This window comes from Aphis gossypii, chromosome 2 (assembly GCF_020184175.1).
Source record: "Aphis gossypii isolate Hap1 chromosome 2, ASM2018417v2, whole genome shotgun sequence".
NCBI classification, from domain to species: Eukaryota; Metazoa; Arthropoda; class Insecta; order Hemiptera; family Aphididae; genus Aphis; species Aphis gossypii.
The window spans coordinates 15,294,432-15,313,217 of record NC_065531.1 but is presented as its reverse complement, the minus strand read 5'-3'; the positions used below and the strand labels follow the sequence as shown (position 1 = coordinate 15,313,217).

Here is an 18,786-nt window from a genome sequence, read left to right as displayed (position 1 = left end):
TTAACCAACTGTCGGGGATGGGTGGAGGTACAAACGACACAATAATATCGCACCGGACGGACCGCACAAACTGCCGTCGCCGTGTACGGTATACGCGCGTGGCTCTATCTGGCGAACTGTCGCCCATCGGTCGTAGTCGTTTCATCCATGATAACGCCCCTCGGGCAACCCACCAGTCACCCACTTTATTGAATCGTGTGTAACCAGTCGCAGTTCCGAATCGTTTCCGCCAAAATTTAAAAATGTTCTTTGACTTCCGTTTCCGCCGAAAACGTTTTCGATACGATTGACGTTTAGCTTAAGTTTTTTTCCAAACACGTTTACAACAACCTAATATAGTTCATCGAAATAAAAAGAATTTACAGAAAAAGTATTTATGGCAACTTACAACGATTGAAAAATGACAGCAGGGAACTTCGGTTAAATCAAATTTATAGTAGACATTGTACAACAGCGACATCAACTAGCATTTTGGTAAGAGCTAATATTAATTTTGAAAATTACTTGGGAAAGGTCACGTGTAATGAATCAATTAGAATTTCTCAATATCAACCTTAAAAAAAGGGGTAATCGTAGTTCGTTGGGATTATTGTTTTTCTCGTATGTAAAATGTTCCTATAATTAATTTTCCATGATAATAATTAAAATATCTAAGAATAATAAGATGAAATCAATAAAAGATATATTGATACATATAACAGTCACAAAATAAGTATTTTATTTTATTTATGTTAAAAATGTAGTTTTTAAAATATTTACATTTAGTTTTACGCTGCATAAAATTTGTCATAAGACCGCGTATCGGAGACCGCTGCTGTATAAGCGGTCTTAATTCAGATAAGATATGTTAACATTTATTATCAATAATGTTCGATAAATTGGTATTTGCGAATTTACGATTTTTAGTAGTTTTTGGTTTAGTAAAAATGTAAAATGATATCGATTGATCATTGTGCAGTGAATTATTTTGCTATTAATAAAATTAACGTTTGCTGGCTTATAACGCTATTGACCACTCACCATTACCATATTCGATAATTGTAACCGACCCTCTTATTATTATTATATAATAGGTGTATAAAAATGTACGCATAAAATAACAGGTCCTGACTTACTGATTTATCATTTGTTACTCGTTAGCCGGATCTGCTGAAATTATATGAGTATAGAATTTTTGTGAGTATCGCTTTATAAGAAAATATTTTCCAAAATTCAAGGTTAACCTAACCCGGTGAGATTAAAAGGTCTAAGGAATAAAAAACAAAAACAAAAATTCTTGATATATGATTTTCTTTTTTTATTTAGCATAATGGACATTATAATTATTATAGTTATATACATCATTTTTAAGATAGCGTAAATCTACTAGCATTAGGTACATATTAATTTACCACGGACAATGCCGTGTGGAATCAGATATAGTTAATAATATAACTATATAAGTATATAACAATTTATTATGAAGATAAAAAATATATAAATATAAGCTAAATACCACTATTAATATAATAATAAATGTTGTTAATCTTTTGGAAAAAATGAATATTTCAAAAGTATCTTTTTATGTATATCGAATATTTTTTGAAGATATTTTTTATGAAATACTAAATAAATGGACTAAAAATAAACCGTAATACAAAATTTTTCATGCTTTCTATGATCGTATCGAGATACAAGATACAATAGTAACTAATATACGTGATACGTGTCAAACTCTACTTAGTCTGCTTACATGTAGCTATACAGATTAGGCCGGTGAGCTACCGAGAAAATCTCCGTAGGCCGCTAAAAATATGGGCCAATTTTACCTTGTTTGGTCGAAAATCGTGATTTTATTATTTTTTTTTTTATATAATAATGATAAATTAGAAAATTCATTAAATGAAAATTTAATTAAATTGAATTATAAAATCGTACAGTATATCTGTAACCGTGATCGAATATTGGTAATTCTAAAACTTAGTAGGCCGATGATACTGCAGTTTTATTAATAAGTTTTATTAATAACCAGAGTTAAATGCATATGTACCTCCATTAGTGCATTGCTATATGTTTTTTGTTTTGCAATATCCATTAAATAGCTTGATTATTAATGTCCACAAATATCTATTCAATTGATCTATTTTTTAAGTTTATTGAATATTATTAGGTACATTTTTGAACTTTAAACAGGAAAAATTTATACTTTAAGCCTTAAGGCAGCAATCCCCACTAAGCTGCTTTTTAATAAATTTAGTGCGGCCTGCATTAAAATTAAATTGTACGTTATAAAATCCAAAATTCTATAAACAACGAATAAAAATAATGATCGTCGCTTTTTATCTTATCTTATTATTTTTAATTATTTTATCTTTCTATTTTCAACTTGTATTAAATTACCAGTTGGACAGATAAGTATAGGTACCTACGATCATGAGTTTATTAATTTCCACCTTGTAGCCTTGTTACTTGTATGAACAGTTTATCCATTATTATTTATTGTTCGTTTGAATTTTATCACGTATTATCGTTATAGTATTTAATTCTGTGAGTATAAACTGTAGGACGCTAAATTTTGCATCATATACCTATATATTACGCTCATAATTTTAATTACAAAAGTTAGATAAGTGATTTTATCTTTTACGAAGGAAAATTTTAAAATTCTAGTTTATTTAAAAGTTAGACCAACAAAAATTATTTGGCTTACATACCATGAAATGTGTGCATTTTTATTGTATGTACCTATACCTAATTTATTTATGTAACAAAATAAAATAATTATGATAATTGGTGTGTTATGTTCGTGTAGTACTCCGGTACTCGGAATTCGGATACTCATTTAAGAAATAATGGTTCTTACTTCTTGTGGATGTCACAAATGACCATTTATTTAAAATACATTTTATAACCAAATACATAAGAAAGAATGAAATGATAGATGTAATTTGATACGCTGCAGAGTAAATTTTAAAATTATTGATGTACTCATACAGTGTATATTATGATATTTATTATTTTTATTTCATAACTTAAAAATTTAAGAATAAATACATATTATTTTACTTTTTTATACAACATATAAATCCTAATCCTAGCTTGTTATAATTCTTAATTTATGTGGCATTTTGTTGGATTAGAAATTTCTGGCTAAATACCCTACTCAAAAAATGGACTTAAAATAACAATTTATAAGGAGTTAATGCGGATTTAAGAATTGATCATTAATGTTAATTAATAATAAGTAGGTAATCATAAATAAATACGTATAGGTAGACATATAGAATAATAATTGATACATAATACATTATGATACTTCACTCGAGACTTTGACGCTGGTCTCTAAAATTATTATTAGTTGATTGTATTTATTGTATAGCTTTGTGCATTGTGCTTATACATTTTATTTACGATGAATAATTTACAAGCTTACGTGGGACACGAGTACATGACTATATATGTCGTGTACATTCGACTTTGATTAACATTATAGTTTATGCTTGTATAAACATAATATATATAGCAAAACTATAGTTAAGTATATACAATTATTAAATTATAATTTATTAATTCTGTATTTGATGCGATCTTGCCGATTTTGGTTTATTTTTTTTTTTAATTGCTTTTTGACTGGTTTTCTAGAACTTGCGATCTCTATTTGTAGCATTTGTAGGTATATTTGTTTTCCATAGACACAGAAATAGCAGATAATAGATAGTATACCTATATATATATATATTATATAGTATAATCGCTATTCGCTTACAATTTGCAAATATAATCGTATTACTGGTGATTTAATACTTAAAATTGTAACATGCGGAACAGCCAGAACAAACAAAGCTAATTTAAAATACAAAAAATAAATAAAATTATTCATGTTTTTATTTTTAAAATGCATATTTTGGGTATTCAAATACATGATTATTAATGAATACAAATCCTCTGTCCTAGTTACTATACTTAGTATATTATACTGTTCAAACGACATCAAACATAATTATTCATAAATAAATAAAATCATAAAACCGTAGTGTGTGACTAGCTTTCAACTGCTTTAAGATATATTACATGTAAAGCAGGTACCTATTTATAAATTAGAATATAAGTGTTATAACTTATAATGCTTATTGGTTATTAAAACTTAAGAAAAATCACAATATTTTGTAAATACATATTACCTCGATATTTTATAATATTGTCTATATCACGGCTATTTGGATAACCGTAGCTTATAGTTGTTATAGAATATAGATACTCGGTATTCTATAAATGTAATACCTAAATATAGTATATTATTATGAGGTTATTTATTAAAATAAACAGGTTATTTTGTTACGAATAAAAAATCACATTATATGTAAATTTGAACTGGAATGTGAATCCCAAAATAGATACAACATCTAAGCCTGTTTTATGTAGTTTTAAATTTTTTAATCCATTATAAATAATGTGATGAAGTTCATTATAGGTAAAACTAGTAAAAGTATGTTTGTATAAATTTAAATTACTATAAAAACCTGCACTCTTGTTTGTTTCGCTCATAAGAAAGTACTTAATTGTTATCACTATTATACGTGTAAATCATAATAGTGTTCATTATATAGCCATATAGATATTAATTAGGTATTATCCATATAACATACACAGTGCTTGAACTTTATTACGTTTGTATAATTTTTTTTTTTTTTTTTTTTTGTTCATTAGATTTATTGAAACAAATTTATTTCAGTAATGACAATAAAAACAATTTTATGTACAAATCTACAAATCCAAGAAAAAATAAAAAGTATATCTATATATTTTCGTTTTAAAATTTGAAAAGCATATTTTTGAATTCTTAAGTTCATGATAACTGCTTATTAATATAACTTTATACACGTTTTTAAAAACATTTGAATATTTCTTTCCAACCACTTACTTATCAGTTATTATGCCTAGAATCAATTGAATCATCTAGATTTACATTATTATTTATTACATCATTTTTTTTTCGGAAGCAATAACATGTTTGTGCATGTTATCAACACGTTTGAGTGCTAAGTAATTACAATTTAAAATTAAAAATAATAAGTGGATTAAAAAAGAAACTGAAGTAAAATCCCAAGTGTGTACAAAAACGTTGGGAAAATTAACACATATATTATCTTAACTCACGAGTAAAAATAATAGTAGTGTACTTAATACTAAAAAGTATAGATACTATTAAAATTGTAAACACTTTTTTTTGGAATACAATATTGAGCTAATTTTGTGGTGTCTTCTGGAAATACTAGTTATATGTATCCAAATGTGCTTTTATGTAAGAAAATATATAGATCCAAATATACTAATAGGTATTAATAGGTATAAAATTATTCGTCCAAATGTATATAAATTTACGTTACAATATGAAACAAATTTGTACCAAATACAATAATATAATCGCATAATCTATCACTATAGATAAAAAATTATCATAAAAATTGCATAGCTATAACAATCATATTCGTATAGGCTTAGTTACTAACTAAAAATATACAAATGCAAAATTGATTTTTCTCTTTGTCTTTCCTTTTGAATATTTACCAGGCAGCACATGGACGTCCTTGATAATAATTGATAACAATATAGGTACTGAACCTAATGTAATTTAGTAATTTACAATTTTTTGAAATTTATAATTAATACTCATTCAATATGTAACATGTACATATTTATAGTTTCTACAATTTTTATACAATAATTGTATTTATAATTATTTTAAACATTAACTAATACATTTAATGTAGGTATACGTATTACGTGCATAAAAACTTAAAATATCGTTAAAATGTAATATACATTGTATGCATATATGATATTTAATGTTTATCTATACTATAGTATATTCATTAGTCATTACTATAAGCACGTAGGACGTAGGTACTAGGTATACAATAAGTACGTCATATTATATGATATATCTACTGTGGTTCTGTAATACTGTGTGTTGGTGCATATGCCTAAATATATATACTAAATTGCCTACATAATTATAAATTATATTTGAGATAAGAACTTCGATGTAATAACAAAATTCACAAGGTTTAATCTAAGGTGAACGGGGCAACAATACCAAACTAATAGGTCATTTTGATCTCACTAAACTATTTTGTTGCAATATAATTAATTAACCATTCAATGATTTTGATTAAGACAAGACGTTTGTTTTAAACCTTTAATCAAGTGAAATTGATACCTATTAATCATTATCAAAGTAATAGTTCTAATATATTTATTAATAGCGAAAATGTTCACTGAGTTAATTAAACTAATACATACAATTATTTAAAGATAGACATTGTAAATGTATAATATATTTAATATTTATATAGGTATACATAGGACATAGAATATATTATTGAGTTTTGTTATTTTAATTTAATTTTAAAAATACATCATGTTCATAAGTTCTAATCATTACGAATAATAACTAATAACTGTTACTTATTGATGTATATATATTTTTGATAAATATATAATATATTATAATAAAGTAGGTAGCTAGTTAAAATATAAGTAGTTTGGTAATTGTGTGAGTAACCCATTCAATGACTGTCGTATCTCAAACTAATCCAACTAAATAATAACAATCTATCATAATATTTTAGCTCTGTTGTTTACGACTATTGAAATTAAACATATCGATACAGCATTCCTATCTTCACTGAACATACAATTTTAAGCCAACAAATAAAGGAGAGAGAAACGATGTTTCTCACTCGCACAGTAGCTTCTGTTAACAATGGTGTCAATTGTGTTGGCTTACAGCAATATTATATAAAAAATATATAATATTGCATTCATAAGTTTAATATCAATGTTAACGATTAAGATCAAAATTAATAAAAATAATAATGATACCAATACTCACGTCCACGTGTCTATGTGCAATAAATATTAGTTAAAGAAAAATTTTAAATTATTTTGGTTGGATATTAGAATAAAATATTCAATTTAAATTGGTGTTTGGCGTGTGACAACTGTAATAGTATTGATAATTAATTATCTTTGTTTGCCAATAATTGTCCATACAACACTAATGCAAAAACAATTAGCAATTCAAGACTATATCGGATATCTATAATAGCGTATAAGCCAACTATTAATGAATTATTAAAAAAAAATTTATTTATGGAGTATATTTATTACAAATGATATATTATTGGTACTGAAACAATTCATGTAACTGCGCTATTACATTATATTAATATATTATAACCTATTCATTACATTGATAGAATGAAACTCCTTATACAAACAACAAATAAGCAAGCACACGTGTGCAAGTGTGTGAATATGTGATGATATAATTTATCAACAAATCGTTGATTTTTGTTACGATAATAGGTACGGTGTATACATTATACTGTTATTTTATAACTAATGTCTAATATTTAGTAATATGCCTATTAGTTATTATACAAAATATTGGTAATACTGAGTTTACGGATGAAGGCAAACAACATTATAGATCCAATTATTATATAAATCCTTTTACTTTGTTCATAACTCAGTGGTTTTAGTAAATAGTTAATAGTTTAATAGACATAAAATGGCTGATATAAATTCGATATTCAATAAAAAATAAAAAATCACATACTTTCTCGAGAAGAGTTTTATGACGGTGTTGACGTTTAATATTTAAATATTATGTTATTTGATTTGAAATTGGTGGTTATCATCATTTACTATTAACCAAAAATACTTCTAAAACAGTTTTTTACAATTTGCACATAGTCAATTTGCACTCAAATTATTTAAAAAATGTTTACAATGTTAAAACTTTTACAGTTATTCCACGCAGAAAATTCACTGAAATTTATTTAATCCTGACATTTTTTAAATACCTATTTTATGTCTATAATTAACGATGTATAGAAATACCACGTGTAGAAACTGATGAAATAGGCACCTATCTTTATTGACCTAAAAAACCATTAAAAATAGACAACAATACATGCAATTGTTTTACAATTGTAAATGATAATTAATTCTTGTTTTTGCGCACCGAACCTAAAGTCAGCCCAACTACCCAAACTATTGTTTCTTTTCTTTTGGAAAAGAGATTAGCTTTACGTCTGCGACGCGGCGTGTCTAATGTGTCCATACATTTGTGACATTATACATTCCCGATAATGAGGTTTAAAATGTTTTTCAATTATCAAATTATCATAGATATAATTTACTACCCTTTGTCTTTGTTTATTTAAAAATAATGTTTTTGATGTAAATAAAAAATAATATAATTTTATGTTCCAAAATTCTAAAGATTATTTTCTTGCAGTCTTGTTGTGTCATATTATATTTCAAAAAGCAATAGAAACTATAAAAGTTTTTCTATATGTTAATTTATGATAATTGCGAGTTGTTATATTTGAAAATAAAGATATTTTTCTAATATAATTAAAATATTGACCATTTGTACTTTTTTTTTTTTATTGTAAATTTGATATAATTTTGTTGTTGTATGTATACTAATATACTATAGTAAAAACGCTCATAAACATTTTTAATGATACAACACTCATAAATATAAAAACTTTAATCTAGCTTAAAATATTTTAATTGGTACGTGATTACGTCATAGGCGTCATTAGATCTACATCAGAGCTAAACCTTTAAAAACATTTTTTTACAGGTAAGTTTAAGTATAGACTGGATTAATTCATCACAAATACAGTACCCATATATTATTATGTATTATACAAATTAGTGGGTGCCAATAGACTATGGAGACGTGGATCATGCTATTTTTGATTTTAAATTAAGTTGTACCGTATTTAAATACTATCACTTTGAAATGTCTACATTAAATTTTAAAATTATTTTATTGTTATTATTTAGGAATGAAATCATATTTTGAAATCATGATTAGTCCCTATATAAATTGTGCTCAAGAATTGTAATCATTTTAAATTACACTTATTCTTGATTTTTTTTTGTTTTTGTTATTTGGTGAGGATATTTGTCAAAAGGTCACTCTTTACTCTTTATGATGTATTGCATAATCACTTTTATAGTATATCTTAAAACCTTTCAATGAATAAAATATCTTATTTTAAAGCTGAAAACATTCTCACTTCTCATATTGAGTCTTTGCTTATAATTTATATTCATTGAAAATAAAAAGTTCTATATAATCAAATAAACTTAAACAAAATAAAGAACATATACTATAGGTTTTAACACATTTTACAGCTACAAAAAAAAAAAAAAAACAATAATATTATTTAGCATATAGGTGTTATTAAGATTATAATAATATTGATTTAAATAAAGACATTTTCTTCATTTTTTCGTCATACATACAAACAAGGATTGTAAATTTATAGCTACAAAAAAAACAATAATACTATTTAGCATAGGTGTTATTAAGATTATAATAATATTGATTTAAATAAAGACATTTTCGTCATTTTTTCGTCATACATACAAACAAGGATTGTAATTTTCAATGAAGATAACTGTTAATGATATTAATAAACACCAGTTACCAATGATGTAATTATACAACAAACTTTCAATTTATAACTAAACATAAACACGATACTTGTTGAAAAATTAAAGTTAATGCGCAATGATTATATACAGGGCGATTCTCCAAATATGTTCACCCCATAGACCTATAAACTAGTTTATAGGTCTATGGTTCACCCTCATTATTTTTCAATAATGAACTTATTCAAATTATTATTAGTAATAAGTAAATATACTTATTACTTATACAACTATACTTAAATCCCTATATATTCAGATATTTTGATTTTTTATACCATTTATTTTATTATTATATCCTATATTGATAAGATTGTCCTTTTTTCAAATAAAATATCTCTGTAAAATGATTTTTAAGAACTAATTAATATACATATATTTTTAATAACTTAGAAACTATTCGTTTGAATATTGATTAAGATACATAAATATTTTCAAAAAAAGCAACTGCTTATCAATTTATACAGTTATAAAATTAAAATATTATCACTATATAGGGACTGTTTAAAAAAAAGTTTAATAATTAAAAATTCTAATAATCAAAATTTGAATAAATTCATTATAAACAAGTAGGTATATGATACTTAGCTTACTGTGTGGATCAGTCTGTATACTCTATATTATATTTTTAATTTTAATTTTTACGTCGTAATTATTTTCGTAAATGAACTACTAAGAGAAAATGTATATATTACTGCATAGACATAAGTACTAAATCATGAGTATACATAATACACAATTCCCTTATTGTTACAAACTAAATATATCACAATAAGATACGTGCCATATTTACTATTGAAATATTTTTGTTTGTGATATATTTTATACTTTAGTTTAACTTGTAAAGTAAACATCACTTCACCCCTCCATAATACCTGTATCTTAACATATATTACAATATTTTGGAATATACATTTTCTTAAATTATCAGGGTTTAGTAGAGTAAATTTTAAATATGTAGAACAATAATTATAATTTAATATTTTTAAATTTTGAACGGCATGATAAAAGTTTTATGCATTTTACAAAAGTATGTATTTTTTTATTTTAAATTTTAAATTTTAGCATCTCAAAAATCTTTTGTAGTATGGGTATATCTAAAAACATTTTTAAAATTGTAATATTATTTTTAACCTTTACTCAAAATTGTTTTTCATATACATACAATGATTCTAGATTCTGAGCAGAGTGATGAATATGTACATGGATTTTACAATAATGTATTTAATTATTTTTTATGATGTATGTGTACACTATTAGTAATCAATAAAATACTTCGATTTACAGCTTTGAGGTTGGTTTTGGATAATACATTTAATTTTTATTTCAGAACGGTAAAAATGTACAATATTTTTCATGAAAATTGTGAAAAAAAACATTAAGGAAAATGAAAAACGGTAATTTTTAAGACAACTCTATTTTTGATATATATTTCTTAGTTTTGTCATTAAAAATTAATAACTTTAGATACTAGAAATTTCTACCAAGTGTTTAAATTATAATTTTCATAATACTTCGACTTTCTCTAAGCTATTTATAGCAATATAGCTTTTAGGCATAAAACATTTTTAATAAATATATATATATATATATTTTTTTTTTAATGTAGATATAAAATGTATGAATGGATAAAAATGCTTGAAAATTTAATTCAAGATTCCTGATTAGATATTCTTTTCCAATTAAAAATTTTAGATATTTTTGCTAAGCAAGGAAAGCTGAGGAATCATAGATGTGTTTTTTGAGAACAAAACCACGTGAATCTATGTATGAATTTAATGAATTTATAGCCACGAGTTGATTTTAAATCAATATTTAGATTGCCACCAAAAATGATGGGTATTCAGTCATTATATAGTAACAGATTACAAAAAATAGCGAGAGGCGAAATCGGTTACGCATAATTGATCAGAAAAAAAATTGGGTATACTCGTACTTTCCTGTTATACGAGATTTCCTTGTTTTGCAAAACATCATCACAATCCTGTTAGGTAAAACTACAAAAAAATGCCTGCTTTCCTATTATCATAGTCTTCTTTATTTTTATTTTTATTGAAAAATCATATTTTATTCTTTATAATTTTTTTTTAGTATATTATATATATGTATAAGAGATGTAAAAATAAAATAAATGTAAGAAACATTTCTACTACAATAATAAATGATTCATATTCAGAAAGTAGTTATTTATTGGAGGAAATAAGATTTTTATTTTTTATTGTTTTTAAAATTTCGGAGAATTTACATTTTTTTACGCTGGGTCGCCATATAAAATTAGACAAATATAACTTAAAATTATGATTTTATTTCATCATTTTTTAACCCCCAGAGACGTTCTATTTTTGAGTATTTGTTCTATTTAGAAGATCTATAAAATTTTTGATACAGTTTATAATTCAAATCTCTAAGCCCCACTTTTTCAAAATCACTGGAGTTTTATGTCCATTGTCCATCAACAATCAAAATAAATTGTTGTTTAAGTAACATTTTAACAATATTGCTATTATTGCATTGATGAAAGAAGACATAGTTTGCATAGTTTGATCAGGAAACTGGACCAAGAACATTCTATTTATTTTCACGAACCACGACATAGATTTTCAAAAATCAACAAAAACACTTGAAAAGGGTATTAAACGATTGCGAGTTATTTGCGAAAATTTGCGATTCCACTTTAAAAATTGGCGAGTCACCCTTTTCATTACCAAACCCATTTCCATAATTCGTTATAAGAATTTAAATTTCGTATTTTGCATTATTTTGCGGATATTATAATGTAAGTTATTTTACAAGAATAAATAAAATATAATAATGAATAATAAAATATTGAATAACTTACTATTCCTTTTTGTATAGGTTGTTCAATAAATAACAAAAAATCCCACTACAAAAATTAATTATTATTATTTTTAAAAGTTGCTGCTTTGTAACACTGAAAATGGCCTCACTAATATTTTCGGCAAATCATAAATATAATGCTTTATAATTTGTTATCAATTTCAAAGTTAAACGAAAATTTATCTATCTGCAAGAATCTCAATACAAAAAAAAAAATAGTAAAATTCAAATTGTTGAAAGTAAGTCAGATAGATATAGAACAAAACGTCGGACGTGGATCATTTGTTAGGTTCATTAAAAAAAAAATCGGATCTCATCTAACCATGGTCGGTTTGGGAAAATATTTTAAGCCAAGAACATTTAACCAAAAATTTGATTTTATATAGCCAGTCGACCATGATACAAACATAAATTATATAGGCCACTGGAAAATCCAGCGTCGTCCGCCGAGCTAATCTACTCCTTGTTTCTAACAATTCCATTTTAAATTAAAAAAAAAACTTATAAAAAAAATGAACTAAACTAATTAAAAATATGTGAATCTACAATAATAGATATCTGTATAAAAAATTATTTAAATAATTATTTGAATTAAGATATTAACTCATACATAAATAAATTTTTTTATGTAAAAAAGATAAAAAAAAAAAAACGTAAGCAACCTCAAAAGTATAAATACCGAATTAACTTAGAAATACCGTTGAAATAAAATAAGTAATTTTAAAAATAACATATAATGAACAATTACAAATCAAAAAATACAAAAACTTATAAAAAAAAAGTTTTATGTCAAAAACGTGAACAATCGTACCTAAACGAAAAAAAACTATTAAAAACATTTGGAAGTTTAATCGCAAAACCGTCAATAAACGTAAAAAAGAAATGCGGAAATAACTTAAAAGATGAATTAACAAATTAAGATAAAATTAAATAAATAAAAAAAATAAGATAAATAAATTCATTTAAAAAAAAATTAAGAGATAAAATTAAAAAATATAATTAATAAAAATGTTTAGAACAGTATTTGATTAATATTCAATGATTGTAGCTATTAAAGGAGTGGAAATTTATTAAATAGACAAATAAATAGATTAAATATATATATAACTAAATTAAATCAACAAAATGTTGGTTTATTTTTGTGTATGATAAAATTTGTGTTTATGAGAAAAAAATATAATACAAAGTTCATCATAGTTTATCAATAGTTGCAATTTGCAATACATCCTTAACACAATTAATAAATATTAAAAGTATTGAGTAATTAATTCGTATCTAAAAGCGTATAGGTACCTATTTATGTTCGAGTTTTTAAATAAACTCGTAACTATCTTAATTATTTTTTCGTGAGCAGTATAAATAATGATAAAATATTAAATAATTTAGGAAAAAACTTTTATAATTAGTGTAATATATATTTCATAGTTATAATATATAATTGGATATACGATTACGATTTTAAAAGTTGTAATATGTGAATGTCGTAGAATGTTCATTTATGTTTTTAAAAATACTACGTCGTGTACCTATTATCAACTTTATTTCGAATCAATTAGTAATTTAACAATTTCTGTTTTACTTCACTTCATTGTTTGTGAATTTAACAGCCATTTTCCGAAGCATAATTTTGCATCGTGACTATTCTTGTATTTTCTTTGTGTGTGTTAAATACCACGCTCCTGAAGTACCATTATACTGCTTCTTCTTCAGTCTTAAGTAGAGACCAATTTTAATGTCTATGATATTTATAAAAAATTAATTATAAAAAATAAAATAAACACACTTATTTTAACTCGATACATCAGACAACTTGATTAATGTGATTAGGTACTACCACGAAATCGGAGCGAAATTGCAAAACAGTCTTCTTTTAACTAGCGAATTGAATATTAAGAAAACACAACGCTATAAAAACTAATAATATAGATAATGAATAATGATTGAAAATTGTAAATTGTAACTATAGAACATAAAGCAAGGATATCGCAGTGTACTGTGGTATATAGTATTGCGTGTTAGTCGCGTTAATAGCTGTAGTCTCGTATAACAGGAAATTGAAAAGTATATCAAACGTTTATCCATCCCAAAAACAATTTCATGTTAAAAATATCGAAAAGTTGTTGTCACAATATTTTATTATAATCATTTCAAATTAAGATTCGTCAAAACTCACATTTCGAAAATTATAAATCATATTTTAGTTAAAAATTCATAAAATTTTCATTTATCTATTTAAGATTTTAAAATTTAATTTAAGGGTCTTTATTTAAGTTTTACAATCTATATAAAAAATTTCTATCGAAAAGTCAAATTAACTTTTTATGACTGTTAGACGTTTTTATTACTTACTGTAAATTCATCCGTAGGTAGGTACATAAAAATATAATAACTAATTCTCCTCAAATCATTTTTGATTTTTGTTGTAATTCATAGACAGAAATTTGCAGATAATTTAAATTTTCACCAAATGTTTTTATTATCATTTTCTATTTATGATTTAATTTGATTCTCTTTGAACTATTTTTAGGCGTGATAGTAAGTTTTTGATTTTTGTTTATAAATATCAATTAAAAATTATTCACCGAGTCAAAATTTTTAAAAATGTAATACAAGATTCCGCAAAAGTTGTTGTTGTAATAAAAGAGAAATTGCATAGGTACAATGCATAATATAAATCATAAAAATACATATAGGCACATTCATAAACCTAAACTATACAGTACTGTAAACTTAGTTTATATTGTTTATAAGTCTATGTTAAGAAATAAGAATACTATTATATAATGAATATAAAATATCAATGTGCTTATTATGTACTACTATACTTAATGTATTGCTTTTTACAAGCATAAAAATAGAATAAATTATACTTATAAACTATTGGCAAAGTTTATAACAGAATTAAGGAAATGTATGATTCGTGCTAAGATAACAAATGAAAGGCTTGCTACAACAATCGGATATATCGCTTTAAATTATAAATCCATTTTTTTTTTTTGTCGAAAATTGATAAAGAAAAACATTTTTGAAAAACTTAAAAACAGATACAACAATCAGATGAATCCGATTAATTAACAAAGAAGTTACTATTGAAATGGATTTATCTTGTTATAAAATTTATGAACAATAATCAGATAAATATGGATTTATCTTGTGCTTATATGGCACACCTCGGTCATACTGTAGCATTCATACGCTTAATAATATTAATTATGTTGTTTGATTATTATAATTAAGAATAACATTAAAATGTAACTGATATTGAAAGTAAATACTTAAGAAATAATGTAAAAAGAAATAATCAGATAAACCCATGCTTCTTTCAACTTTGGCTAACAAATTGTTTGTTTCAAAACAATTTTGTTTGAAGTTTAAAGTTTACAACATTTTATATTTATGTATAAAGAATAATGAACAAAATATAATAAAATTAGTTTTAGCAAATATTTGGTCACAAAAAAGAAATGTTATTGCCCCGAAAAATTTAAAAAAAATAGATTTATCTGGTTATTAAAGAAACCCACCCCTTCAAGTACGAAAATAATATTATTTAGTTACTGCTATTTATGAGGTGCCTATTATAATATATTAAATATATATATTTGGTATTAACAATTAATTAATATTATACTACCTAAATAATTCTCATTGAATATTGATAAAACCAAACTATTAAACTAAATCTTAAATACTAATAAAATGTAGTATGAACAGTGAGCACAATGTGAACTTTGAAAACAGGTGAACTGTTTTAACGATTGACTGACTTTCAAGGGATCCACGTAACAATTCAGGCATTCAGCATAAAATTATACTCCATCGCTAATCTATTTTGCGGTTTTCATCTTTTTCTAGTACTTAATTTTTATCACATTTGGAAATAAATTTATCGATAAAGACTACCTTAAAAATATTATAAAGATTACTCGGTTTATATTACTAACTACTAAGTAGTAAGTACATGTCTTATCGCAAAATAATTATCTAACTTATTTGGATAATTATAATAAACTATTAAGTATAATAAGTATAATCACAAATTATAAAATTATAGTTATTAATTATTATTTATTAGTATAACGCGTATCATAAGCACCTAATGCAATAAGTTGTACTGGCTTACTTGAATAGGCCATATATGTATATTATACATAATAATTAATTGACTAAAACTTGGTCAAGTAATTATGTTTTTGGGTAATTTTTATAAAAACAGATTGAGAATTTGTCTCAATTGGTAGGAACATATTTTTTTAAAGGGCTATGGACTGGGACTGTTGATTCAATTCCTTTGAAAAGTGTGAATAATAAAAAAAGCCATAAAAATTAAATTCCGTTATTTTGATACGAATTTTTAGGGGACCAGCTATTATAATTTCTAAATAGGGTAAGAAAAAATGTTTGAATTTCTATAGTTAACCTTTTAATAAAAAAAAAAAAGTATATAGATGATTGTTTCAGTTATTTTAGAGATTTAAATTTTTGAAATTATATAGATATAAAGTTTGTATAGTAATATATATATTTTATATTGTATTTTACACTGTACAACGATAAGTATGACTAAATTAAATTTTAAACTCATCAAGTACATATTATTATAATAGGTATGTATTTCATAAAATATAAATACATTAATTATATTTAATTTCATAACGAAAGACCAAACAAGCTATAATGGAAATTATTAATCGGCTAATACAAATCTCCAATTGACTTTATAAAATAACAATTTATGAACGACACATCAATGTTTAAAAATCGAAGAAATTTAAATAATTAATGGGAATTGTACTATACGCTTTAATGCTTTATATTATAGTAGTAGTGCAGTACGCCCGTATCCCGTGGTATGTCGAATAATTAACACAAATCGGTCGCCTTGAAATAATTGCGATATAGTACAACAATGATACAAATTGTTCTCAATTTCGTGGATAATATTATTACTGATAAGCAACTGTATAGGTACGCTCGACTACATGTAACACGCTATATATCTACCTTGGTTATAATATAATACAGCAATACATTATTTTGAAGTGCAATATATTATACCGAGTTGTACATTATATATGTTCTAACTTCTCGCACTATGTGTTATATTTTATGTTTATTAATTTACTATAAATATTTATATACATTCTACAATTTTAAACACATATCTGTGCGTAGTATAAGTTATCTACAAGTCTAAATTGTTGCTTTTAATGTGTAAGTAAAATTATTTACTATGTGTATTTTATTTTCAGATACCTACAACTGCAGTGCTTTAAATATGCAGTGCTGTGTATATAGAAGTCGATATTGAGAAGTTATAAATATCTAAAGGTGGCAACATTTTTACAACGATTTACGTCCGTTTTACAAGAAAAAAGATTCTTACACGATGAGCTTGTTAGACCGAACCTTGAATTTATCGCACTCCGCAGAAACTGAATTCGGTCATCTATAATTATGGGTTTGTGTACCAACTATTGAGTAATAAAATATAGTAAATAATATCACGACTAAGTATATATATTCGGATATTTCACCATATTATGTCAACAGATACAAAAAGAAGATGAATAAATTATTATTGGGTATCAATGGTATCGTATATTTTAATGAGTCTTAAATATAAGCCTTTAAAAAACCATTGTATTGATTAAATAAATATTATTTTATTATACTTTGCAATAATGCAAAATTGCTTCATTAAAAAATAAATGAACAGTAGTACGATTTCCAAAGTATAAAATGGTACTTATTTTACTTATAATATGGGTTCAGAAAATTCCAAATTTCAAGGGCATGCGGGCTGTGAAGCGCGATATTACATTATATTACGTAGGAATTAATCACTAAACTATATCAGTAATAAATATATATTTAAAAATGTTTCTTTTTTTTTATTAGCGTTTATTTAATGAATACAATAAATAATAAGATAGTAATAAGATTTTTACTTATGTACGTTGAAAAAGCATACAAGAAATTATAAATATGGGGGAGGAAAAACGCCAAAAACCAACTAGATCATTAGGTACTCTTCAGTAAGCTTACAATTTTCTTATTATTTTAAAAACAATTTTAAGTAGTAGCAAACCCACTATGGAAAATTGTACTTTCCTAAATTTCATCACAGTTCAAACTACAATAGGTATATATTTGAAACTTACACCCAAATTTCTATAAAATTTCGCAATTACAATATTATTACTAGACAATGTCGAAAAAACTAAAATCGTATTCGTAATTAATAATTTATACGATCGTAATTATTCGCGTACAGTAATCTGTGCGAACAAGTATGTAGGTATCACGGCTATCTTTTACTGACTTTATCGATATTTATTTTGTATATATACATTATATGCCTATATATGGCTATATAAGTTAGTTTAGTGATGATGAGTAGGTATACATCCGATTTTAATTTATACTTAATAACTTTATTCGTTGTTT

General features: G+C 24.6%; 1 long non-coding RNA gene across 1 annotated transcript; it reads left to right on the top strand.

Moving 5' to 3' along the window:
- Positions 1-96: 96 nt before the first annotated feature.
- On the top strand, positions 97-17,840 carry LOC126550250 (uncharacterized). The gene is made up of 2 exons (XR_007604294.1): positions 97-474; positions 17,589-17,840. It is a non-coding gene; the product is annotated as an uncharacterized LOC126550250 (long non-coding RNA).
- The last annotated feature ends 946 nt before the right edge of the window (positions 17,841-18,786 follow it).